The sequence below is a fragment of the Neopelma chrysocephalum genome, unplaced genomic scaffold (assembly GCF_003984885.1).
Source record: "Neopelma chrysocephalum unplaced genomic scaffold, ASM398488v2 Primary Assembly neopelma1_63, whole genome shotgun sequence".
Classification (NCBI taxonomy): domain Eukaryota; kingdom Metazoa; phylum Chordata; class Aves; order Passeriformes; family Pipridae; genus Neopelma; species Neopelma chrysocephalum.
This window is the reverse complement of record NW_020897720.1, coordinates 15414669-15441066: the sequence shown is the minus strand read 5'-3', so window position 1 is coordinate 15441066 and position 26398 is coordinate 15414669. Positions and strand designations below refer to the sequence as shown.

The window sequence follows — 26398 nt, the reverse complement described above, 5'->3', positions numbered from 1 at the left end:
CAAATGAGGTTCCTCAATAAGTTGATATTGTGAATCTTTTTAACAGTGTCTGAAACCTGCAGTTGTTTGTAGGTAAAGCAGCAAATTCTTTTTTAATAATGTTATTATTTAATTCATAGGACCCTGTGCTCAGTCAGTTCCCAGTCTCAATCAATCTGGAACAATTCTACTGTTTAAAAAATGAAATAATATAAAAATCCCCTCACAAGCTTCTTGATTTAGGAGGGTTTCCTAAGCTCTTTAGGAAATGTGGAGTATTTCTACCTCTTCAACCTGTCCTTTGTGTGATCCCTCATTTCTGTTGTGCTTGGGGTTATCTCCAAGGTGTCCTTGCACTCCTTGTCATTAAATAATGTCCAGCTGATTAACACTTGGAACTGATTTGGGAAAAGCCTTCTGTAGGTTTCTCCATAAAGTGAGTATTAGATGGGAAGTGTTTTATTTTGGTTTGGTCTGGCTTTCTCTTTTTTTATTATTATTTTTAGCGGGGTGTTGTTCATAAATCCCAATTTGATCACCAGAGTACACTCGTATGGGTTCCAGGACATATCCAGCTTTCAGCTTACTTGTATTAACTCTGCCCTTTTGAATTCAATAGAAATTCAATAAATGGATTTAGAAGTAAAAATCCCTCCCTTAAAACCAGCTTAAGGCTGAGGAATGAAGATCCCAGTTCTGCTGGTTACCCCTGACAGCCTCACTGGCCTTTAGCATTTCAACTATTTCAGACGAAAATCTCACCAGAGAGGCAGAGAGGGTTTCCTCACTGGGTGGAGATTAGAAGCTTAATTTTCAAATAGCAGATACACAAGTTGTAACTCACAGACTGGTTAAGAAATCACTCCCTGTAGGGGCTCCCAGGCCTTTGAGCAGTTCCAAATGCCCTGGACCAGTGCTGAGAACAAAAACCATTTCCACTGACCACATCTCACCTTGGTTCTTACCACAGGCTGCAGGAACTAAGCAGCCTTTCAATAAATTCAAATTAACTATAGGCAAACAAAAATATAATTTAGTCTCTTCTGCGAGTGTTTTCTTCATTCATGTGTCACAGATGCTCTTGCACAACAGGCCACATTCATGATTTTTTCCAGTATTATGTTAGAGAAATAATAAAAAATATTAATAGGAATTTGTTGGGGCCAAGGCATTGGGCTGAGAGTAACAGGAAAAAAAACACAGTTGGTTTTTTGTTTCCCTGTTGCAGCAAGAAGTTGCTTTTCTGACAAAAAATGAGTTTATGCACAAAGCCATAGGACCAAGAAGCAACATGAGAAGAGGGAAGAATGATAATAGAGGCTCATACATTTTAGCTTGTAAGTGCCATCACCTAACATTTAAGATACTGTGGGTTTTTCCAGTCCATGTTCAATGCTGAAAAGAGAATAAACATTGCTGTAGTTTTCCTGGGTAAATATTCTTCCTCAGAACTGATCTAAGAAATACTCATTAGCTGTTAATATTCAGCTGAATAAGCAAATGTCCCTGAGCAGTGTATTGCACATGCACAGAAATAACTGGCTGTGTCTGAAGGAGCTTTTGGTGTAACATGTATTTCACTAGAATTGCAGTTGAGAAATGCTACTTTAGAACTTAAAAAAGAAAACCTCTGAGAGCTTGATGGTTACAAAGCAGTGAAAGGGTTTTCAGGTTCCAGGATATTCAGAGTTAGATTTTCAGAACTTTAAATTAGAGTGTATGTAAGTGATCAGCACCTTTTGTTGGTGAAAAAGAGGACAAGATTTCTGAGCACTCTCAGGGAACCTGAATAAGAGTTTCCTGAAATGAGGGGATAATTAAGAGTATTTTGTGCAGGTTTCAGTGTCCCTGTCTGTGTGCTGCTCATGAGGAAAAAGAAAGGATTCTCCAGAAATTCTTCTCCTGCTGCAATCTACCTGGCTGAGGCCAGGAAGACAAGATCTGACAGATGTTTTCAGTGGATACAAAAATCAGGTGATTAAAACTCACTTAAGAAAAAACACATAAACAAATTTGCAGGACAGGAAAGCAAAACATGGCTGTAGTTGGACAGCAGGAAAATGTGATTAGGGGACCTTGTACCCTGACTCCAAACTGCTCTGGCCCCGTGGTGCAAAGCCCAGCCTTGTCTGAAAGTTCTGCTCCCTCAGAGCTGCTCAGGGGTTGTGAGGGGTTTGTTTTGTGCTCTTTGGCTCTGTCAGACTGTGCCTGTTCTCTGCCATTTCCATAAACTCTCCATTGACTATTCTGTTCAGCTTCCTAGAAATTGCTCTCAATTCCTGTCAATTTTTAGAGAATATCACATTACCGTGTTTCTTAAGCTCTTTGGATAAAACTGTGTGGTAGGAATACAATTATCTATTAAATGTTGTAGGTTGGGCCTCTAAACTACACAACCTCCTGCTAAATCCCTGAAAACCAAGGCATTCCCTGGAGGCTCCCTGCAATGATGTCTCACTTGAGGCTGTGTGAACAGTAACAGGATATGGCCTAGCAGTTTTAGGGGAATAAACTTCTCCAGGCTTGTTCCACATGGGAGCTTTGTGCTCTTATACTTGGCTGTAATTGATTTTTTTGAAGACTTTGGGGAAAAAAAAATCAAGAAGCAAAGGAAATCAAAACACCACCAAAATACCTGTTATAAAAATAACTTATCTCCATGTAGTTGATATGGGGATGAAGTTCTCTGCTCTGTGTTTAAACAGTGGCAGTGTTCTCTAATGCCTGCTTCAGTCAGGTTGAAATACTCCCATTTATTTCATTGGACCCAGTAGGTACATTCAGTTCTGGTGCACTTCCCCTGAAAGGAACCCTTGGGATTTATTTGGACAAAATAATTTGACCTTAAGGTGACTTCTAGAGAACAGCATTTTATCTTCACTATCTGCCCTAAAAAGGGAGGTTGAGTTTTAAATGACACTTTCAGATCAGTTCCTTTTCTCACCCTCTTATTCTCCAATTGATAAATTGATTGATAGACACTGTTTTTAATCTACATGACACTTAATCAGGCTTCATTAAAGAACTTACAAGTTATTTAAATATAGAAAGTGTCTTTCTGTATTTCTCTAGGGCAGATCTAGTGTTTATCTGAAGGGTTGGTTCAGGGGTGGATGGTTTCTCCTTCTGAGTTCCTTTGGTGCCTCCACTCTTGTCAATATGATTCAGGCCACCAGGACTGTTGTCTCCATCTCTTGCTGACTTTCAGGACGTCCCCAGCTCTGATTCCCTCCCACCCTTTCCTCCCCTCAGTCTCTGACAAGGTCCATGTTTTCAAGCCATGAAGATTTTTCTCACATCTGACAAGTCTCCAAAGAGGTCACGACTGTAAGAGCAGACAAGAACCTGGGCTGGACCCCTGCCAGGACTGTGCTGTACCTGAACCAGCCCTTTGTTCTCTCCTCAGCTTCCTCCAAAATGAGTGGAGCTTTTGTGAACACTGCAGAGAATGTCAGAGGGATTTTATAAGGTCTCTGTGAGCTCTTTGTGCAGAGACACTCCCAGCACAGGACAAAGGAATTCTGTGTGAATGCTGGAAGCTGCTTTCTGTCCAGAGTGTAGCACAATGTGGTTCTTTGATTGATCCATATTGATGCAGGGTTTTTTGGTGGAACAGATAGTTGAGTGGAAATGCCTTTAGAAAGATGAGAGCTTTGTTTGCTGCCACCAGTTACACAGAGGGGAAAACCAGTAACAAAAGCAAACCCAGAAATAAGGGGGAAATTTAATTTTATTCTGTTTGGTTTGTGACACCCACTTTTGTTTTGGAGTTGGATTTTATGTTTTATTTTAGAGGTTCTTTTGGGTTTGTTTTTTTTTTTTTGTTGGGTGTTCGGTGTTTTCTGTTTTTTTTTTTTTCATAAAAACAAATGTGAAGTAGCACTCTGCTTCCTTCAACTGCTGTTTGAAAAGTATTGGATGGAAATTCATCTGCCCTCTGCTCCTTCAGGCACAAATTCTGTTTTGTCAAACCAGACATTTGCAGAATGTCTTGGAGAATTGTTTCTCAGGCCAAGTTCCTCTCTGTGCTCTGGTGTGTTTGCAGAATGGAAAGCTGATGTTTCACCCTGACAGCATTGGCAGGTCTGTTAGAGGGATGATGAATTCTCCCCAGCCATCAGTGGGAATTGATGGAAATCACCTCCTTGAAGGAGGCAGGGCAGTAATTTCAGCAGAAGTGCAAAGTTAAATGAAACCCAACCATTAGCCTTTATTTATGCAATGATTTAAATTGGTTTATTGGCAAAAGGCTGCTTTTGTAGTTCTCACAGTTGCTGTTATAACAAAACCATATGCTTGCTTTGGTGCATATCAAAGCTCATTAAAACAAAAAGAAAAATTAAGCAGGAATCTGTAATGTTCCTTTAGAGACTTCCCAAATTGCAGGAAGATTCAGGGCTGAGCTTTAGCTGGGATAACTCAATAGGATATTTTCAGAGTTTTTAAGCTTACAAATGACACTGAGAGCTGAGTTCAGCCTAAAGTGGATCCCAAAGTCAGGTCTCTTTAATCAAGCCCTGGTGTGAAGGGTCAGATCCTTGCCTTCCATTCCTACTTTCTTTCCCCTGTGATGGGGCTGTTGCTTTTGGGGTTGAATTTTGTTCTGACAGACCCCTGGTAGTTCTGTAGAGCTCCAGTGCAGCTTGTTAATGCACTGAATTCCATGGCTGTGGTATTGACAGCAGTGCCCCAGTTTGGGTCTGATCTGGAGCCCTGAATGGTCCATAAATATGATCTATTTTCATGTATGTGCTGGTGTCAGGGAAGCCCAAGGATATATAGACCACAATTCTCAGATTCTGCACTGAGCTAAATTTGGAGACTGTGCTTAAAGTTCTTGAGTTTATACCAAAACAGGTTTTATTGCAAGAATATTTTGTTCTTTATGCATATGTGAGATATGAAGCTGTAAGCTACACGAGTTTAGACTTCTGAGATGGGATTAGCATTTTAATAATTTGGTCCTTGATTTCCATTTTCTTTTCAGAGGCTGTAGTTCAGTGTGTTTGTCTTAAATTGCTTCCTGTGTTATTTTTAATCTGCCACTGATAGTGGATTTTTTTAATTTAAAAATCTGCCAACTTTCAGCTAGAATCAAGGATGGATACCCCTTTAAGGTTTGGGCAATGTGCAGAGCAGGTCATTACATTTTACATTTTTAAAGTTCTCTTTGGTTGTGCTTTGGGGGGGTTATACTTTGTGTACATTAACAAGCAATTTAAAGATTCATAATTCCTAAGTGAACCTGGGAATTCACAAAACTGATTTGTTCAGGTTTGTCTGCTGAGGATCTCCAAAGGAACCCTTTGCTCACAGCTCCTCTTTCCCACCCCAGTGACCATCAGTGGAGGTTTTTTGTGGTGCTGCTGCTTTGAGCTGTGGGTGTTTAGTTTGAGCAGCACTGCCAAGGGCAGCTGGGGGTGTTTAGAGGGCTGGGGGAGGGCTGGTTGTTCCCATCCCATGATGTGTTGTTGCTGTTGGTTTTCCCTTCCTGGCTGGTGCTTGGCAGGGAGCAGAACTCCCCTGTGTCCTCTCCGAGAGCCTCGAGCAGCTCCTCTGCCCAGCTGGGTCTCCTTGGAGGACAGAGGAGCTTTGGGCAGAGCTCATAACCTGGGTGAGCATCACCAGGGGAAATGTTTTCATCCTCCTGAAGTGGGGCAAAAAATACTGAGAAATTTAGAACTAAAGATGGGAACACACAGAGGCTCAATTGAAATGTTTTTGGTTATTTCTGCTGTGTGATCTGGGTAGATGTGGAGCTAAATTGCAAAGTGTTGTCTGAAATAGAGAATGAGCATTTAAATTAGATCTATAACATAATATGCCATCTGTAGTTTTGACTCAGTAGTTGTACTGTGCTCAGAAATCCATCACAACTGATTTTACCTCCCTGCCTGTTTCTATTGGAAAATTTCTCAGAAGTTTTTAAAATTCAGGAAATACTGAAACTGCCTCCAGTAGCTGGAATCCTTCCATATGCTGCTAACTTAATAACAATAAATATATAAATAATATTTACTTCATCACCTGTGACTGTCTTGCACCTGTTTTAAAATCTTCTGTTTAAATATCATCATCTTGCTTCACAGACCCCAAAATCCTGGTTTTCAGGGACAGATAAATTGTTTTGTTCAGGTTAAGGTGTAGGAGGTTTACAAGTGCAATAGAAAATCTACAGTTGTTTGAAACTATAAAATTATATATTTTATATCGTGGAGCTTCTGGCTGCAAAGGGAGAGCTCTGCCCAGGGAAAGTCCATGAGGACCCAGTGAGAGCCTCATTCCTCCTCTCTGTAATTTTTAATGTGATGTCTGATTTGGCAGACAGTTTAATGAGGATTCTGATAATTAATTCAAACTTAACTGTTGAAAATTAACAATTGGTAATTAAGTGAATGTGATGTGATGACTAATTAGTTGGTGTAACACATAGCCAAAATGCAGTTAATATTTTAAACAAATATTTGCATTATTTGAGTAAATGTTCTGTAATGCAAACCACACTACTTTGTTCTATTTTTTTTTTAATTGCAATCTCAGTTTATTCAAAAATGACTTGCAGTGTTCCTAAGAAGGCAGCCTTCAAGGTCAGACTTAATCAAAAGGTAGATTAAGTCTATCACTGTTTGGCTACAGAGATAAAAAGAGTCAACTTTTTTCCTCTCAGTTACTATATAGTTATTCACAAAATTATAGTTTATTCACCATCCACAGCATGGAGTTGCAAGTCATTAAGAGTATTCAGACTTTCCTTGAAGTGAACCACCATGGATTTATTTAAAAGTTTAATCATGTTCCACCTCTTATTCCAGTTTCCACAACTGTCTCTGATCCAGGCCAAAGCTGCATTAATGAAGGAATGATTCAGGCTCCTCTTGTCAGCAGCAGGGTTTGATGGTCTCTGTGCACAGAGAGGGGGTTGTTGGGACCCTTCTGCTGGCTGAGTGTGAGCAGCACTTGGTTAGAAATGCCCCCTGAGCAGGGGGGGATCTGTGCTGGGCACAGGGGTGAGAGGAGCTGCTGCCAGGGCAGGGCTGAGCCTGCAGGGACCCAGAGCCCTCCCCTCCCTGCAGCTCCCAGGGGTTCTGAATGTGCTGCTCTGCTGAGCAAGGCCCACAGTGGCACTGGGGCTGATTTAATTTATTTTTTTCCACGAATTTCTCATTCATTTTCCTCCACTGAAACAACTATGAGGTTCCAGGGAGGAAAATCAAACTGCCAGTGGTAGGTTAAATTTTGCCTTCAGTGAAATCAAATTCCCTTTGTTTCAGTGTAAAAACATTTGGGGATATGCTAAGCTCTCTTGTAATAACCACTCTGTTCTGCTACAAGAACTGGAAACTGTTTTCCCAGGGACTCCAAACACAGACTGAATGAAATCTCAGCTTTCTGTATGAAAGTCCTTCAGAAAATATCATCTTTTTTTTTTTTCCCCTCTGTCTTTCCCAAACATTTCTAGAACTCAGATGAACCTGCCAAGTCTGGCACAAATTTCCTGTGTGTGTCAGTGCCCATCAGAATGGCCCAGGACATCAGGAATGCTCCTTTCTGGCAGCTGGAGAACCTGGGGCACATCCAAAAGGGAAAGCCCAGCTCATAATGGGGTTGGGATCCTCACAGCAGAGAGGAGCCTTTCCAAGGGAATACAAGATGGGATCAAGGATCCAGACAGGAGGGACCCCGGGGGACAGTGGGGACTCCAGGACAGCCTTTGGGGCAGCTCCCAGCAGTGCTCCTCATCCCAGTGCTCCTCATCCCAGTGCTCAGGGAAAAACTGTCTGGTGACAGAGCAATTGTGGTTAACAGTGTAGGTGGAGAGGTTTTCAGTTGTGTCTCTAGAAGGAAAAGAAATAATTCAGAAGTGAAAGGGATAAATGCTGGAGAAAAATGCTTTAATTAACAGGCTTGGTTGTTATGTTGTTTCATGGGGTGTGAACACTGAATCCATTTCATTGTTCTCTATTTTTATTGCTGTTATTGCTCAGGAATGCACCACATTGTGCTCTCTGTCTTGTTACTTGATTAGACTAGAAAAAAAAAGGTTTAGTGGAGCTAATTGTTCTAATTAAAAGGATGATTCTGTTAAAAACTGGCCCTCTTTATGAAAAGATAGCAACTTTTTCAGGAAGATAATTCTAACTCGTATGCAGAATAGATCCCTCAAATCCAGCTCGTTGAACAAATGGCAAAGATCTTGGAGAAGGGAGAGTTGTGTGTGTGGCTCCTGTTAAAGGTGAACCAATTGTATGAATATTTGCAGGCTGTTGTCCAAAAAGCTGCTCTGGACTTTGCTGGGAGTTCTCTTCCATGAAGAAACTGGCAGCTGCCTTTTGCCACCAAAAGCTCTATTTTTTAAAACTCCAAAATACATATTGTCCCTTTGCTTGTTCAAGCCAGGCTGAAAGAAACTTCTAATTTCAGTGTAGATCAGCTTTTCATTTGTGTGTTCCCTGGAGTTTTCCAAAGCACTTTGGGGACTGTTCCTCTGGCTCTGACTCAGGTCTGGGGGGTGTTTTCTCTCCTCAGGGTGTCCCTGAGCTCTCAGAGCTTTTGGAATCTGGGGCTGAATCCCAGCCATGCCAGTGCTTGGGCACTGTCCCTTTCAAAAGGGAAAAGGACTCCAACAAACTCCACTTCCTCCAGGCATTTCTGGCTTAACTAACAGCTCTTGAACACTGTTTAAGGAAGAATCCCATTTCTTACACATGTTTCTGTAGATGAAGTAAATCAGCCTCTGAGAATGTCAATTAATCAAAAATTGGCTTTTACAAAAGGGGCAAAGAATCAATGCTAATGGTTAAAAAGCTGTGTAATAGTAAAATCCTTTTTTCCTTTTCCTTCTTGCTCTACTGAAGGAAAAAATAGTAACTGAAGTTTAAACGCTCGTCAGATGTGACATGCACATCGAGCTGAGGCTGGGCTGTGAAATGCAGTTGGTTTCCAGCCATCTAGAGGGGAGAAAAAAAAAAGGGTTTAGCTGTCTCAGTCAATTCCTGTCTTTTTTCATTTGCGGAATTTTGTCATCTCCCTCTGGTGGCAAATGTCTGGAATATCCATCACCCGAGTGTTGCGGGGAGAGGGGGAGGAGGAGGAAGGAACCTTTAAGGCTGGTCCAAGGTGTGGATTCCAGAGCCAGCCCTGCGAAGGGAAACAGCCCCGCTCGCTGGAGCTCGGCTGGACGGGATACAGGGAAATGTGGGCTGGCCTGGGAGCTGGGATTTGCAGTGTCCTGCTTGAAACAACGCCAGGAAAAGAGGGCAAGCTCAGAGTCTCTTGCAACAAGGATGAAGGAGGGCATCCCAAACTGTCCCGTGGGACAAACCAGCAGCCTGCAAGTCCAACAGAGCCTGTAAAAATCAAATATTAGATACGAATTCTCAGAGAGGAAAATGAAGGACACCAAAGGGTCATTTTTAGCATTCTACTTTTTTTTTAATTGATAAAGGTACATCGTGGTACAATCTGGTTTGTGCAGCCTGTTAGAGCAAGGAATGCATTGATGGACCAGGACACAGTGATGAGAAACAGAAAACAGTGTTTCCTGCCCAGTGGGGTTTGTACCTGAGCAGTATTTGCATTGTCTTTTAATAAAAGGGTTTTTTTGAAACCTCTGATCCTTTGGAATCAGAAATAACAGCACAGCTTTGCCTTCCCTGTCTGTTCACTCACTGCCCCTTTTCAGGTGTGCTGATAACAGAGTATTTCCACCACTCATCCACTGCAACTCTTCAGCAAACTGGGAAGGCAACCTTAAAAACTTCCAGCTGAATTAAGGAGTAAGTGATAGATCTGCACGCTGACTGTCCTGAATAATTTAACAACTTCAGTATTCTGGCTCCCAAAATCATAACTTAAAACACTTGAGTAATCCTCTCAACATGGCTGTATCTTTTTTTTTCCCCCTGGTCCTATGGGTACATAGCTGAATGTATCCACATTAATGCTGCCTTTAGTCATCAGTCCTTTGTGTCTTTACAGTTAATCTGTGTGTGTGTAGAATGTAAGTAGGTGTTCTATATAAATAAACTCCCAAATGGGAACCAGATGCTGAACTTTCTAGCTGACTAAACAGAACCACTGAAAGGTGATATAATATGCTTGACATCTGTGAGTCAGCATCAAGATGTGCTCCCAATTCCTCTGCAAACAGTGACAGTTTCTGGACAGAAAGAACTCGGTGTGCTCTCATTAGCGCTGCTGGAAATTGCTCCCAAGGGTTGTGGTTCTCCCTCAATTCAGATCACTTATGTAATTTCAGATATGAACTCTTCCAGGGGAACTGCAGTGTTCACTCAGGTTTCAGTGCTTGGTGAACTTTCCATCTCAAGGTTTCCCAGCGTTGGGGATGGAGCCAGTGCATTAAGAGCAGTAATCCCAAGGAACTCCTGAAATGTTCCCATTTGCTGATGCTCCTCCCAAGATGCCCCTGCCCTGCCCAATGATCTGAGCAAAAACAGAGACAGCCTGTGGGGTCAGTCCTGGCTTCACCCTGACCCTCCCCTCCCCTGCTGAAAAGGGAGGTGCTGCCTGGGCAATGAGGTGGCTCCAGTCGAGTTGGGTGTTTGATTCCTGACTCTCCGTGGGATTTCAATGTGCTTCCAGGTGGGAATGTGCCTCAGTGAGCAGAGGGGCTGGAGGTGCAGGGAGTGCCTGTGGGTGCTGGTGCTGTGCTCGCCTTCCTGAGCTCCTCCCAGCCCTCCTTACCCGGGCTCTTTGTTGTCTCTGCACGTGGCTTTGCCAGGGAGTTCCTCCATCCTGACCTGGATCCTGCACTTTAAGGGAACTTGCAGCACAGTCCTGTTGTGTGTTCCCTGTCCCCCCACCCTGAGCTGTGCAGGCAGGGCTGTGCTGGCCCTGCTCCTGCTCACAGGGGTCAGGGTGCTGAACACACAGAGCTCTGTTCCTGCCAGCAAACTGTTGAGATTCAAGTGTTGTGCACAGAGATGGTGCAGCCAAAGAACACGGGCACGACCCATCTGCAGGAGCTGCTTTTGGGATGGGCTCAGTTTGTGCTTAGGAGTTTTTGCTTTCCATGTAAATTCAAACAGCTTAATCCAGCAGCTGCCAGTTAAAACACCTTCCCAGGAAACATCCAGGGGTTATTTTTCTGTTTTTCCAAGCAAAGCCATTGGTCTGTGTAATTCCTGTTGTGGCTTTGCATTTCCTCCCCTGATTCCAGCCCAGCACTTGGGGCTTCACTAATCCCTTCACGGGGATTTAGGAAACGTCCTCTGGTTTTCCTTGGTGCAGGTTCCCAGGACACACATTTGGCTTCACTTTGGGGCTTGGATTGACCCAAAAGATCAAAGCAAAAGCCATGTAATTCACCACAATCATTTTGACTCGTAGCCAATGTTTTATGAGTTGAGAATTTCCACGGGTGCAGAAGGGATAGAGCTTCCCAAATCTCATTGACATTCCAAGGGCTTCGGACACACTTTAAGCTTCTTTCCCAATCCTGTGCTGAGGTGGCCCAGCTCTGCCTTCCTTTCTGAGCAAATATGGATTTCTTAGGTTATTTTTTTATGGATGAATTCTCTATATCTAAAACTTGCACCTCCCTGGCAGACATTAATGTGGTGCCTTGCTGACTCTGAGTGGAGCTGACAGCCCAGGATGACAATGCATGATCACAAGTGACTCCTTGTGTCAACAAAAGTTACCAAGTAGGTGATTTTCAGACGACTCCTGCTCCTTCCCAAAATAAAGGTGAAAAGGTGGGCATTGAAAACATGACCAGAAAATCTCAGGTTTCTGAAAATGTCAGCAGCCTTTTTCTTTTTTTCATTATGTAGTAGGCACACAGCTAATTAGTGCCCTGCACCAAAGACAGGAGTTTCTGCCTTCATATGAAACTTTATCTTGAAGAATATACTGCAACTTTCTGCAAAAGATTGTGGAATTGTCAGCACTTTCAACTGAAGAGTAAAAAGAAAAATGGTTTAAAGTTAGCAACTTATAAATATTTAACTGTCATTGTTATTAGTTCCAACTCTTTTTCCGCCATCTTAGGAATAGAAGAGGAATGATTATATGTGATAATTAGCAATGTTGATTAGCTAATTGGTAGTTACTCACTTCCCAGACTCTTCAGTGTGTCCTTGACTTTGTGGATCCTGATGCTGAGCAGCAACCTGCAGTAACAGGAGTCAAACCTTGCACTTTAAAAACTCCTCTTAGTCTTTGTAACTGTGAGCACAATCAACAATCCCATCCCTTGTTTACACACTTAATGAATTTTAACTTTGTATGATTGTGAGCTGCTTCATACTGAAAAAAATTCAACTTCTGCCAAGTGCTGGACAACTGTCCCTGAGAGGACAAGGATGAAGAACAGCAAAAACATTGAACCAAAGGGTATTTCCTGTGTCCTCACTTTGGTTTCTGCTGTTCAACTCAGTCTTGGTAGATGGAGCAAAGTGAGGTTTTCTCTGTATCCTCTTCAGTCCTGGGACCTGCAGGGAGGGAGCCTGGACCTTCTCTGCTCCTGATTTAGAGATTGCAGAGAAGGGGAGTGGAGAAAAAGTGGTGCCAGAGATAAGGCACCACTATAGGGAAGAAAATCGGGAATTACTGAAATCCTACAGTGCCTTTTTGCTTTAGTTCTTGGTGCCACTGGGGTTGGTTGGTGCCTGGGGATTTGCAGAAAATTGCTGTGAGGTTCCCCAGCTTTGCAGCCACAAAAATTAATTTAAAACTATTGAAAATACAAAACTCAGTTGAGTTATTGTGTTTGCCTTGATTATATGGCAATGGCCACCCATAAACTGATGATCCCGTGTTTTATAAGGTGGCAGAACATCAGAGGAATATCTTCAGTAGCAACAACTGAAATCCCCCCCATAAGTGACCTGCATGTCTTCATAAAGCACCAAAGCAAGGATTTGTGAAGGTGGGAAGGTAACTCCAGAGAATGTCTGTTTTCAAAGGAAGAGTTTTCACTCTGAACAGGGGCAAGCAGGGTTATGGTTTCACTGGTAGCCAAGTATGAACAGAAAGAAACAAAATGCACATGTCAGGAATAGTAAAACAGCTTGAGCTTGTCAGAAGCCTTTTGTTTTTTAATTTTAACTAAAGGAACTTCAGATATGCTTTCAAAATCTTAAATATAGGTATGGTTAAGGCTGGAAATTGCAGTTGCCCCTTCTGTAACCTTTGGTATTCTCCCCAATATTCTTTTCTGTCAAATGTACTCTATTTTACAAGCTCATTATTTTGCTGTACTAATACATTTTCCTTATCTTCTAATTAACCACTGCTCCTGGCACACTTAGGATGGTGCACTCACATCTGCTCTGGCTTCTCAGCCTCATTTCAGTGCAGGGTTTCTGCTGCAGTGACACAGGTGATGCCTTGACCTCAGTCAAGCTCTGCTGGTGCCTTTTGCTGCCTTCACAAGTCTACCTGGTTCCAGTTGAGCTGAGGCAGAAATCCAAAAGGACAGCTGCTGGCAAACCTTCCTAATTAAATTTGAGAGGGCCTTGGGCAGGTGAATAGCACCAAAATTCCTGAAATCCCTTCATTCTTTTCAAAACTTGCACTGGAACCATTCCTTAAGGTGTCAGTTCTGCACAAAGTGCAGGAGCCCTTTCTGGCTTTTCCTGTTCAGACATCTCAGGAGTCTTCTCCTGCCATCTCCTCACTTCCAGCTCTCCTGGGACCTCTGCCACGTCCAGGTCATCTCTTGAGATACCACCCAACAGCAACAAGAGCAATGTAACAGCAGGAAAATATTTTTAGTCAGTGTCAAAATATTTGGCCTTTATTTATTTTAACCAGTGCTGATAATGTTGTTTAGTTTTGTATCTCTGCCTGATATTTTATACTTTTCTGTAGCCCTCTGGTCTTTTCTAAAGCTGGTTTGTTACCAGACTTGGTTGATTGTTTTTTTAATGTTGTCTGTTGTGCAGGTTTTTGTTCTGTGTGAATCTGTGTGAAATGCTGGAGTTGATGCTACCAAAGAACTATTGATAAATTGGATGACAGGGTGTACAGTGAGAAAGCAGCAGTGACTCATGTCCTGGGTGTCTTCCTACATGACTCATGGCTTGTATGTGAAATCAAGGCTGTTCTGGTTTTTGCAGCTTCCCATTTTTGTTTTTTTAGAGGCTCTTTAACCTGAAAGGCTGCAGACAGAGGCTTGCAGCTTTCCCACAACCAGGCTGTTTGGGCAAAAGTGCCTCGAGCCTGGAATGAGTTCCCACTAATGAGGAGGGTCCCAAATGGGCTTTGGGGTCTGCAGTTTGGGGGTGTTGTGGTCTGTGGTCACAGCATGTTCCACGTGTCCCAGACTTCCCCAGGCAGGGGATGATGCAACTCAGAAGATATGGAAAGTTGTTGGCAAAGCAGTCTGCAGATAGTTTACTACTAGAAAGCTGAAAGTATTAGATAAAGAAAATAATAATGAAAATTATACTCTTGGGCACCTTTCATTGCACAGTGCTGGGGATGCTGCAGCACTTCAGACATACAGGCCTTGCAGAAAGATGCAAATGGACTTTTAGTGTAATTTATATCACCAGTTAACTATGGAAATAAAACTACAATATGCTTTTAATATCGTATTGCTCAGTACTCATTAAGTGTTAGGATCATTAACAACACTTTATACACTGGGTGTTTAGTAATTGCACAAATCCATGCTGATATTCTCATCTCCCAGCCCCAGCCCTGAGTTAACACCAAAGGAGATGTGCAACTTTCCCCTCATTTCTAGAAATGGTGCTCGTGAGGGGTTATTAATTTCCCCAGTTCTGGCTGTGAAGCAAATGTAGCTTGAGGCTTAATGTTCTGACAACTGTGCCCCTTTTAAAGGTAGCCCAGCTCTCATGGCCACAGTGCCTGGAACCAGCCTGCCAAGTTTAATGAGAGTTTCAGGAGTGAGAATAGAAGTGGAAGCCCTTGGAAGAGGTCATTAATAAGAAATGGGTTTAAAAAGGAAAGTAAAACATCCTGCTGTTCTCTGGTCCAATGTTTTTGTGCAGCTGTGCTGAGCATTGTGAGCCTGGGAGGACTGGGTGATTTACTTCCACGTCACAGAAACCTTTGTCAGGGGTGGAGGATGTTAAAGGTTTCCCTGTGCTACATTCATTCCTTAGATCTCCTTTCCTCCACCCCTCTGCAGTCTGTGTGGCTCCAACCCTTCCCTTCTCCTGCATCCCATGGAATATTTCCTGCCCCCAGGAGATCTCAGCTGTGCCACCCTCCTGTGCTGGGAAGGGGACAGAACTCTTTTCCTGCAGGAACCTTTCCTGGCTCCTCTCAGTGAGCTCAGGGCAATAAAAGAGAGTTGGCCAGCACATCTTAATGTCAACGTTTGCACAACTGTATTTGTTTGAAGCAAATGGCTTCTCAGGAGTCGTTTGAAGAGCCTGAACACACTGTCCTGACACTGCAGATGCTGATGGAGAAGCTCATTTCTTTCAGATGTCCTGGTCCTGTTATGAGATGTGCAGGGGGTGGGGGACTGCCAGGACTCTTCAGGCTTAGAAATTCCAGATGTCCTTATTTCCCTAAAGCAGATCTTTCGGGGTTGTTCACACCTTTAGAAATGGAAGGAGACACATCTTCCTCAGGATTTTTATTCTCTTCCCAGCAGGCTGCAGGCAGGCAGAGGATGCTTTCAGCAGTGACCTTTTATCACACCAGAGATAATGGTATGATGTTTGTTAATTCACTCTTGTGATGCTTTAGGCAAATGTGATGGGTGGAGAGGCGAGAAATCTATTCAGTAATGTCATCCCCTGTAAAAAAGATTATAGGGAAATGCTTTATTCTCATTGCTCACAATGGTGGCTCACTGGTTTTCAGAATACCAACAATATGTCAAATGCTTTCAGGAGAGCTGTAAGAACAGCTCTTTCCTGGAATAATTTACAGCCATGGCAGGCTGTCATCTGCCGGTGTGCATGTGCATTTTCCATTTTTTATCACCCTGTTTCACAGAGAGGAAAAAAAGAAAAGCATCAGGCCATTCTCTGTTGTCAAATGAAGAGAAAATAAACGGGAGAGGAGGACTGCAACATGAGCAGGGAGTTGTTATTTATTTGATTTGTTGAGGGGAAAGTTCAGATAATTACCTCGAATGTTGCAAAGCTTTGCCTGTCAGCCTTGATACATAATGAGAATTTGTTGGGAGACATCCAGAGGGAAAATTGCTTTGAGTTCTTGCATGGCATTTTACAGTGTGCTGTTTGTGTTGGAGGGGGTGAGCAGAGGCTCAGTGTGTGCCCAGATGTGGAGCAGGACCCAGTGCCTGGGCAGGGAGATGGTTCCTGTGGCTCTGCCCCTGCCAGTGCTGAGAGGCACCAGCCCATCCTCCAGGAGTGCTCTGAGAACAAACACCTTCCTTCTACACAGCCTGACTGATCCTTCTGCCAGCTTTTCATATTGCAGCACAGTCTTCCTGTTGCATATTTTAGGGAAAAAACAGCTCAGCCCTCTCAAATAATCTAACCTTGTCCATTTGTTTCCCTGGGCCAGGTTTTCCTTTCCCTGTCCCAGCCTCAGGGCTCTGTGTCAGGGTTTTGCAGAGGTTTATTACAAACCAGAGCAAACAGCTGCATTTCTTTCTGAGGACTGGCAGTATATTAGCACTGAGTTTTAAAAAGAAGTCTGAGGACTTCAGTTGGACTCTTAATTGAAGCCTTACTGGTTGTTTATCAGGATTCATTTTGCTAAACACATGAACTGGTTCTTAGTGGGTACATTTCAGGAACCTCTAATCTTTCCTTCTAATTTCTGTATTGATTTGAATTAATTGTCATTCCAGGGTTGCAAGCTCCTTCCTGTGACCATCCAGTGACTTTTGCCAATGCTCCACCACACTTGTTCTGAATTGTAACGCTTCAGGAGAGGGGGAGTTCCAAGTAATTGCTGTCTAGAGAGGAAATTGCTTTTCCCTGGTTAAAAGTTATTGAATGTGCTGTTCTTTCTAACCTTTGAAAATCTGGGTTTGCTGGTGGTGTTTTGGTTTTTAGGCTCACATTTTCCATGTCTTGACAAAGTCATGTTTTGACCTGAGCAATATTCTGAAGGATCTGAGAGTCCTGATTAGAGCCAAGAAGTGACCTGACTGACCTTACAGATCTCCTGATTTTCTGGGTGACTGTCCATACATGCTTTGTCTGTCCTTCTGCCACAGAATCCAGTGTTTAACTGCCAGGTGAAGGGAGATGGCAAAGTTCCCTTTCCCTGCCTTGCAGAACCCCCTTCCCACGTGTGCTCTGTGCCCTCAAACCTCCCAGGCAGAGGAGAATTCAGTGTTCTGTGCAGACAGGACCTTCCATTCCAAGGGCCTTGTGTCCCAGAGCCTGCACCATGAGGGATGTAACCCTGGCACGGGATGATCACATGCAGCCAACTCTCCTGGAGACAGGGTTTGTTCCACCAGGAATGAAATGGGAATTTTGGTTCAGGAGTCAATGGGATGTGGCTGAGGAGTGAACTCACCCATCCAGCTGCTGCTCTGGTTGTGCCTCCACTGCTGGTGGGAAAATGGGAGAAGCATTTCTGTGACACATTAAATATTCTGAAAACTAATAACAAAATGTTGCAAGTTCCTTTGACCACTAGTGATTAGTTTAAAAAAAAAAAGTCACTTAAGCACAACAGCACTTTTAGAGAGCCCATAATTAAGGCCTTAATCTTATTTTATTGTTTTATTTTTTTCCCTGAGTCGGATTCTGGGGTTTGTATGGTGACTAAAGAGTCAAGTTCTGTTTGCTCAAGTAAAAGCCCAGGCTAAGGAAACCCTCATACTTCTTTCTCAATTAAGTAGATGAACAAAAGAGGGAAGAGCAGGAAAAATGGAGAAAAGTTGGTTCTAACGCAGAAGTGTCCCATAGGTATCAGGTGGGAGGTGGCTCAGGGCAGGCTGGGGGGTGACACTGAATTCCTGCCCAGGCACATTCAGCTCTGCTGGCTTAAGGAGTTATACTGCACCAAAATTCACAATTTCAGCACATCACCTTTGAATGTTTCTCGAAATGCAGCTCATCCTGCTGCTCCAGGAGTAACAGAAATAGAGCTTAGAGGTAGGAGGAATTTTTGTGTCTCTTCCACTCCTGGGGTTTGCACAATCTCTTATTCACAGAATGGAAAGGGCCAAAGGGGTTCTGTTTGTGGGGAAAGAATCCCGGATATCTTGGCTTAATGTTCCAACCCTTTGAATTCAGTGAGGAGCTATTCTTCCCAGCAAGTCAGAGAAATCTCCTGGGTGACTCAGATAATCTAGGTAAATTGCAAAATTAGTGTAATTTAAGAGTTTAATTCCTAAGAGGATCCCAGAGCAGCTGTTGTATGCACAATTAAGGTAGGTACAGGTAATCTGCCTGGTATGTCTGCTGCCATTTACTGAATTTCAGGGGTGTTTTCATGCAGCCTTTTAATTAAGTTAATGTAAAACTCTGTTTTTAGGACCAGTGATAAGATGATTTATGTACTAGTATTTCCCAGTGTTTGCTCTTGAGACAGAAGAGTGATGGTTTAAAATGACTGAAAATGTTTCTTCCATTTCTGTGTGACAGTTCATTATCAGATTATCCACAGAAACATCCTCACTTACATACAAAGCAGAGTCATCAGCAAACATGTGAAACGTGCATTTAATCCCATTCATTGACGTACACAATAATCCATAAAGGTGATTTATTGTTGCCACTTGCTTTATCTTGCATGATCAAACTATAATCAATAAGAGCTATTATTCTTTCAGGGTAGAGATTTATAGACCTTGGTCATGGATTAATGGCCAATGTGCACATAAAGATCCATTTGAAAAGCCTTTACTTTTACATTCCAGCGTCCTTGAGACACAGCCCCTGAGTTGGCTTCCATAGCACCAAACAAACTGGATTATGATCATCTTAAATCAAAGAAATCAGAGGGAAAAATGGCTTTGTTAACCCAACAATTGATTTGTTTTTCCACCTATACCAGACTGGAAACTTGGCTACTCAGCACTTTTAAAACTCTGTGAGCAAAGCAGGACTTTCAGCCCTTGTCCCCAGGGGATGTTTTGTCCCGTGGTGGATTTGCTCTTGCTCTGTGGTGTGTCAGGATGAGCAGGGCCTGCAGAGACCCTGCCCAGAGCTGCTGGCAGAGCCCTGCACACTGAGGGCATTCTGGTGGCATCATCTGTACCTCATACAACACAACCTGCAGTTTGCCAGCCATGGATAACTTATAAGTTGTTCCAGTTCCTGTGACTTTATAATTTGCCTCCCCTCAGTTTAAATAACAGTGAAAACATTAAACTTAGTTCAAGGTTGCCCTTATTGCAGAATCACAGACCTAATGAAAAGTTCCATTTCTCTTGGGGCTGTTTCAGCCTGGCTGCAGGCTCAGGTCACTACTGTCATACCCATTTACCCTGTATTTAATTGTGGGCTGGTTTTATTCTCTTAGAGGAATCTCCTTTCTGGATTCCCAGCTGATCCCTAACTTCAAATGTACAGTTGACAGCAAACTGCAACAATGACAGGTGAAAAATGGTTTTCACCCTCTCAGCTTCAGCCACAAAAATCTTAGCTGTGGTTTAGCTTTGGATTAAAGCCTTGGGACCTGTGGAAGGGAGGTGGACAAATCTGTGAGTTCTCAGAAGTAAAATATGCATGAGCTACTTGGGAGAAGAACGATTTCTATGTTCTTAAATATATTCTCATCCCAGCTCTGTGCATTTTAATAAAACAAGGTAAATTAGGGTTCCTACAGTGTGACTGAAGTTTCTGCTTTTCTTACCCAGTGTTTGACAGGAATGATGATGTTTTGACATGTTCTGTTGAAGGTTCATTTTGACTCCCCAGGTGGGAGGTGAGCACACAGTGGGAGAACAGTTCTGGTGTTTCCTTCCTCCCAGACAGGCTGCAGAAGACAGTCAGCAAACTGCTGTTCTATTAATCCTTCCACTGCAGACAGTAAATCAAGTTTAGAGTGGTGTCTGTAGGGCAGCAAATGAATTGTATCCTGTCTCTGGTAAAGGCACTGCATTGGCAGAGTATGGGAGGTCAAGGCCATTAAAAAGTCCTCATTCTTGTGGACTCTTATTTATACATTATTTACTCATATTTGGTACTTGGATCTATTTAAAGCTTTTGTTTGGCTCATCATTGTAACCCAAAGGTGGAGATTTCACATTGGAATGTTAAATATTAACCATTTTTAGTTACAAAAGTTGAGGGTTTCTGCAGATGAGAGGCTTGTCCTGTAGCTGTGTCTAACCCTCCTCAGTGTTCAAGTCATGAAATTATGCAACCACGATTCACAGATGATTCTGGTTTATTAACAAATGAACTGTTATATTAAGTTACTAACTAGGCAAATCATATATTTTTTTTCCTTTTCAGAATGTTATAATTACCCATAATACATCACCTGAATGTTTCATCTCATTTCAACTGACAGCCCTTTTTTCCTTTTGACATGCACGAACTAATTTAAATTCTACTTTTATTCTTATTTGTAAATATTTCTTCTTATGTTGCTTTTTGTTGCCTCATCAAAATTTGGCTACTAAGTCTTTTATTTTTCCTGCCAGAGCTCAAGAAGCCTTTGGACAATGCTCTCAGGCACGTGGTGGGATTTGGGGGCTGTGCAGTGCAGTGATCCTTGTGTGTCCCTTCCAAGCCAGGCTATTCTGTGATTTCACTGATTTTGTGTAATTTGAGCTGGTGTTTGTGTGTTCCACTGCAAGGGACACACTGAACTGAGTTTTAACACACAGGAGGGAAAAAAAGCTTTGAGATCCTTTCCCCTCTGCCACTTCCCACCTCCCATCCCCGTGAGAACCCTGGGGAGCTGCTGGGGTTGCTCAGGTTCTCTCTGGAAATCCATCCTGGCAGTTCTGCCTTCCCTGGTGGATGTGGTGTGAGACACCACTGGAGTGAAGGGTGACTTCTGAGATACCAGCCCTGAATTTCAGTATCTGAAGAGAGAAATTTGCCCCTTCCAGGATTAGGATCCAGGGAACTCCTGGTGTGATTGTAGCTCCTCCCCAGAGTGGCTGAACCTCGAGGCCACAAAGCTCCCAGGCTGGTGATCCCCCAGCTCCTGCACCCAGGAACTGCAGCATTTCTCTGCAGTCACTGGCAGCACGTCAAAGCCTCACTGTTCTGTCACTGCTTCTCATCTGAACAGAGAGAAACATCTGATTTTCAAAGTTCCAGAGGGTTTGCTAAAATTTCCCCATGATAACTCAGCCAGTCTGGCTCGGGAGCAGGTCGACAGCTATTCAGTTAAACAACAGAGGAGAGTTGTAAAGATTTTTATTCTGTGGTAATTTCTAGGTGAAAAAAATATTAAATAATGTACTGGTATGTGTTGGATTGGAGGATAAGTTGAGGATCTGTAGCAATTGCTTCCCACCAGATGGGCTGTAAGTAGGTTGGAGTGCTGGCAGCTGATATTGAGGATGTAATCTGAAGAAAACAGGAAAGTAGAAGCAAGGGGCAAACTGTAAAGTAGAGTGAAAATAGAACTAATAGAGCAGTGAAAATAGGAACCTTGATAATGTTTTCCTGCAATACAACAACTGCAATTCCTAAATCACTTTCCTGTAGGAGAGGATGCTTTCTCCACAGCTGATGAGTGACAAAGGGAAATATTTTCGCTGGAGAGCCAGAGCTTTCCCACCACAAAGGGCATCATGGTTTGCAGTGTGATAGATGCTCACATATGGCCCAGTGATGTTGCAAAAGGCAGCCAGAGCCCATGTCTGGAGCAACAGCTGTGTTAAACAAACTGCTTCCTGCAGGGGTAATCCAAATTTCCCATTATTAGTGTATCACATCCCAGGGACATGATGTGTGTGTGTCTTGGGGGCCTGGCTGTCTGCTGGGCAGCTCTGGGCCTCTCTTGGTTTATGTTAATTTGTTTGACACTATGTGTTAGAACAGATCCTGTCATCTACTGTCCTAAATCCTTTGGAGCCTGGGAGAAAAGGGAATGTTTGTCACCGTGTTTCCTGAACACAACTCATTTCTTCAGATCAGCCAGGGAGCAAAAGGACACAAGTTTTCTCTTTCAGCATCTGGCACCTGGCATCCTGTGCCCATTGCTGGGGACAAGCAGGGTGCAAACCCTGTTCATGTGTGCAGAGCTGGCCCCGGGGAGCTCCAGGGCTGCCCCTGCTCCCAGAGCCTGCCCAGCTCAGTGCTGGGGCTGGTGATTGCTGCCTGCCAGGGCTGGGAGAAACACAGACATCTCCTATTCTAACACATGTTCATCTTTCACTGATGTCTCTCCTGGGGTTAAAGATGTGGCTGATTCATTCCAGGGCTGGATGGTCACAACTGGGGGTCTCATCAGTCCTCAGTTCTTGTTTCCTGCAGCTTTACCATGTCCAGAGTATGGGGCACCATTTGTTCCAGTGGCTGCTCCCTCCTCAGGTGTAAATGCTCATTAGCAGTGCTTTCAGGAGGATTTCTCTATTTTACATATTTCTCTACGTCCAAACCAGTTATTTAAAATTAAGTTATTTTTTGGAGCATTTTCTGTTTCTGTTCCATTCCCCAGGACTGTGGGTTTCTCTGTTCCTCAGGCAGACAGCAGTCTGGCATGGCACACATGGCACACCTACACAGGATTGGCAGCTCCTCTCAGGGATTTCTGACTGTCAGAGCAGGTGAACCCAGCCCAGCTCCTTCCATCCTTTCTCACTAAATCAGCTGCTCCTCGTTATTTCTAGACAAGTGTTGCACCCACTGCAGAGGGAGTTGTGCAAGCACTCCATGTTTCAAGAATCTGAAGGATTTGTAATACCTGGGGGGCTTAGTTTGTCCATAAAATTAGGTGTGAAACACGAAAGACTCAGAGTTTAAAAGCTCCAACCTCACTTCTGTGCACAGGGTAAAGGAAAAACCTTCACATGCAATCCCCCATATTGTGGGCAGCTTTTCCCCAGCCAAGGGTGAAGTTTGGGTGGGCTGATCCCTCCCCCTGTGCTTCCCAGAGCAGTCCTGCCCTGCACCTTGTCCTGCTGTGCCTGTTTTTGGGGGTCTGGGGTGACACAGGTGGTGCTGCCCTCCCAAAATTTGCAGCCAGGGTTGCACTGAGTTCAGCAGGTCAGCAGAGATTGGGGAGTGATGAATGCCTTGGTGCTGCTTCCTGTCATTATGCTTTGATCAGAGGTAAATTAATTTGTATTTTAGGCCCATCCTTCAAGTTTAAGGCTCTGCTGTTGCTATTGAATGATGTGGCACCAGATTTTTTGTGGCAGGGGTTTCTAATGTCTGATATAAATAAATTCAGCAGACCAGGTCTGCTTTCTTCTTAAATTGTTTGCACCTCACCTTCCAGCATGGAGAAAGTGTTTTGTCTTCTCCTGCCAAGCAAATGTGGTGTAATAACTGAGCATGATGAGAGAGTCACTCAAACATGACTGCAGCTCTGGGGAATAAATAGATATAACTCTGTAAGGGGTGTATGTAGAGCTGAGAGAGAAAGGGGGTGCAGAGGGGGCAGGCTTGTACTCCCTGTAGCTGTGTGCAGGATCTCTCTTCTTAGGTAATGGTTGTTTTCCATAAGGAGGGATTAAACTTATGGATTAAGATGGTGGATTCTCTACTAAATCTTACTGGTTCCACGAGTTATAGAATGAAATTAATTACTGGTACTAAAATAAACATGATCTGTTCAAAGCATCACATGAAGAAAATAAATATATATTATTTCCATTCAAAATACAGCTTTTCAGAAAACCTGAAATTGTAGTTATTGCTATAGTCCACTTAATATCTGATTTCCTGTAGCCATTAAACCAGAACAGAAAGCCTCCTTTCCCCTCAAATTACCAGCTTGATGAAGGCATTACATTTTGTAATTCATTGAAAAATTCTGCAGGCTCCACATCTTGTAGCTTATGAGAGAAGGAAACGAGCTCATTTTCTGTTGGAGGTGCATGAAAGAATATGGTGGATCTAAAAAAACTTGGCTTTGTGAAGGAGTGCACAGGAGAACAGTCCATAACAAAGCAGGTTTGATTTCTGTCAGTACTCCAAAAGTTGTGGGATTCAGGAAAATTCCTGTCTCTATTTCTATAGTAAAGTTAACAACTACCTATTTCTACTCTGATTTCTTTGCAAAAATGATCTGCTTTATGATGCATAACACAGTAGGGATTTTCTATTAGACAGGGCCTTTAAGCAGGATTTTTGGTAATGATCTGTGTGCTCATGGGTTACTGAAGAAAAGGAAGGGTAAAGTAAAAACTGGAATTAAGAGCTCTATAGGAAGTTGTAAAATGAACCTTACACTGAAACTTCCTCAGAGATTTTGGAACAGGGACTCTGAAAGGCCTCAGAAAAGTTTGTGACATTTTCTTTTGGCAGAGATGTTTCTGGAGGCTTTGCAGAGCTGGAACCTTCCCTTGGTCAGTGCTCCTGGAAGGGGCAGTGGCTGTTTGACAGCCCCCCTTCCCTGGCCCTGTTTCCCACAGGGATGCACATTCCCTGCTTGGTGTTTGCTGCAACAGGAGGTGTGGTTTCAATGTTTATTTTTAACCCTGTTATAACAGAGGGGATGTTGTACCCTGGGCTGGACACCTGTGCTGAGCCCTTCACTCAGCCACGGGCTGGACATCTGCACATTGTCCTTCATCTCAGCAAAGGCACTTATTTACCCTGATGGAGGTGGCATTTAGGTGAGAATGCAGATAGAGGACCTCCTCCACCTTTTCCAGTGAGGTTCTATCTCTCATTTCACCAGCCTTGTTCCCCACCTGTCCATTTACAGCAGCTAAGATGTGCTTTCCAGTGGCACTCTGGATTTGACTCACTTTTTGGTTTAATACAAAAGTTGCAACAAACCTGTTAATGGCACAGAAACCTCTTATTGATTTGTGTTTTCTCTCCTGTCAACTGCTGAATGCAAAGAGAAGGGCATTTTTAGTTCCTTGGATCTGAGGGGATTCAGCATGCAAATTTCCTGGAGGAAAAGAGAAGTTTTATGCACCAGTTAAATTAAAGACACCTTCACTTGGAAGGTCTGTGCCTGGTTTTCAGTTGTCCTGGGTTAGATTTCTTTCCTTGGTCAAAGGTTTTCTTTGGTCAGGTCTATATTGCCTGATAGATTCTCCTGGTACCCAGTTTCCATTTTTCTCCCCCCTGAAGCAGCATGCCCTGACTGCAGCCCAGAGGCCACAGTGGGAGCCCAGGAGGAATTGGTCTCATACTTGCAGATCAGCTTCATTTCTGTCCTTTCCCTCTGCCATTTCACTCTCTCAGATGTATTTATGTTGTTTTCCCAGGGTTTCACACAGGGAGAAGGAGCTCAGATGTCTCCCAGTGCAGGGAGGTGCTGGGAACACTCCCACAGACACCGGAGCAGTGGCTGTGTTAGATCAGTGCTCCATGGCCACTGACTTCCATGCAAAACAGCAGCAAATCCATGCTTCCTTTCTTGTAGTGCCATTAAGATGCCCAGAGAGAGAAGGCAGTTAAGTGGTTGGTAGTTTGGGGAACAATTTTCAGCATCTTTACATGTGCTCTTAGCTCAGCGTTGGCAGGGAAGCGGCTGCTCTCCGAGAGCACAGGGAGGATGTTCAGCTGAACAAGAGGTGGCAGATGTTCTGCTTACAAATCATGGGAGAGCCCTTACAGAGCCCTGAAATAGTCATGAAGGTTGGCTGGATGCAGGGTTCTTGAACTCTGCCTGTCCCTGTTCCAGTGCTGTGCTGGGAGCGGGAGGCACAGGCCAAGGGCAGGGCTGGCCCTGAGGGCAGAATTCTCAACTTGAACTCTTCTCTGCACGACAAATCCCGAGCATGTCATGCCCTTGTTCCATACAGAGGGCTTACATTAATCCTAGAGTGCCTTTTTTTGGTTGGTTGGTTGGTTTGTGGGTTTTTTAAAGAAAAGTCTTGTTCCCTGATCCAGTCTTGGTTTGCTGCTGTGCTCAGTGCTGGACTGGAACAGCAGAGGTTGAACTGTGACACCCATGCAAGAGGGAAGGTGAGGGATACACTAAGTCTGAAATCTGTGGAGTTCCTCCACGGGTAATTTGATGACACTCAGAGCAGAGTCTCTCTCAACATGTTAGAAAGAAATACAGGATGAACCATCCATGTCTTCCCTCAACCTCGTAGGAAGGAGCCAGAGGGAGCACAGAGGCAGGAACAGAGTGGCTCCTGCTCAGCCAAGTTTTCTTGCTGCTTCTTTGGAAGCCATGGCAATAGCCTCCACAGTACCCTGTATGCAGCTTAATTTATGGGTTTGGACAAAAGTCTTTGCAAAAAGTTCTGCTTCACAGACCTCTGCTTGAACTGAAAGCTGCAGCCAGCCAAGGGAGGACAGGAGGGTGGATAAAGGGGATAAAGACAGCTAAAAAAAAAGGCAACAAGCAATTGCTTGTCAGAAAAGCTCTTCTAAATTGGAGAGAAGTATTAAGCAGGGCTCCCAAAGGGTAGTCCTTGAACACAGACGGT

At 43.5% G+C, this 26398-nt stretch overlaps 1 protein-coding gene across 3 annotated transcripts in view; it reads left to right on the top strand.

Moving 5' to 3' along the window:
* The window catches only part of ATP10B (ATPase phospholipid transporting 10B (putative)), a 174681-nt gene that overhangs the window by 50707 nt on the left and 97576 nt on the right, over positions 1-26398 (top strand). The window contains exon 1 of one of the 3 annotated variants that reach the window (XM_027682688.1): positions 1235-1316. The exons of the other annotated variants lie outside the window; for them this stretch is intronic. The gene's annotated coding sequence lies outside the window, so the exon portion shown is untranslated. Of the gene's footprint in view, positions 1-1234; positions 1317-26398 lie in introns of those variants that run through there. 3 annotated transcript variants of the gene reach the window in all.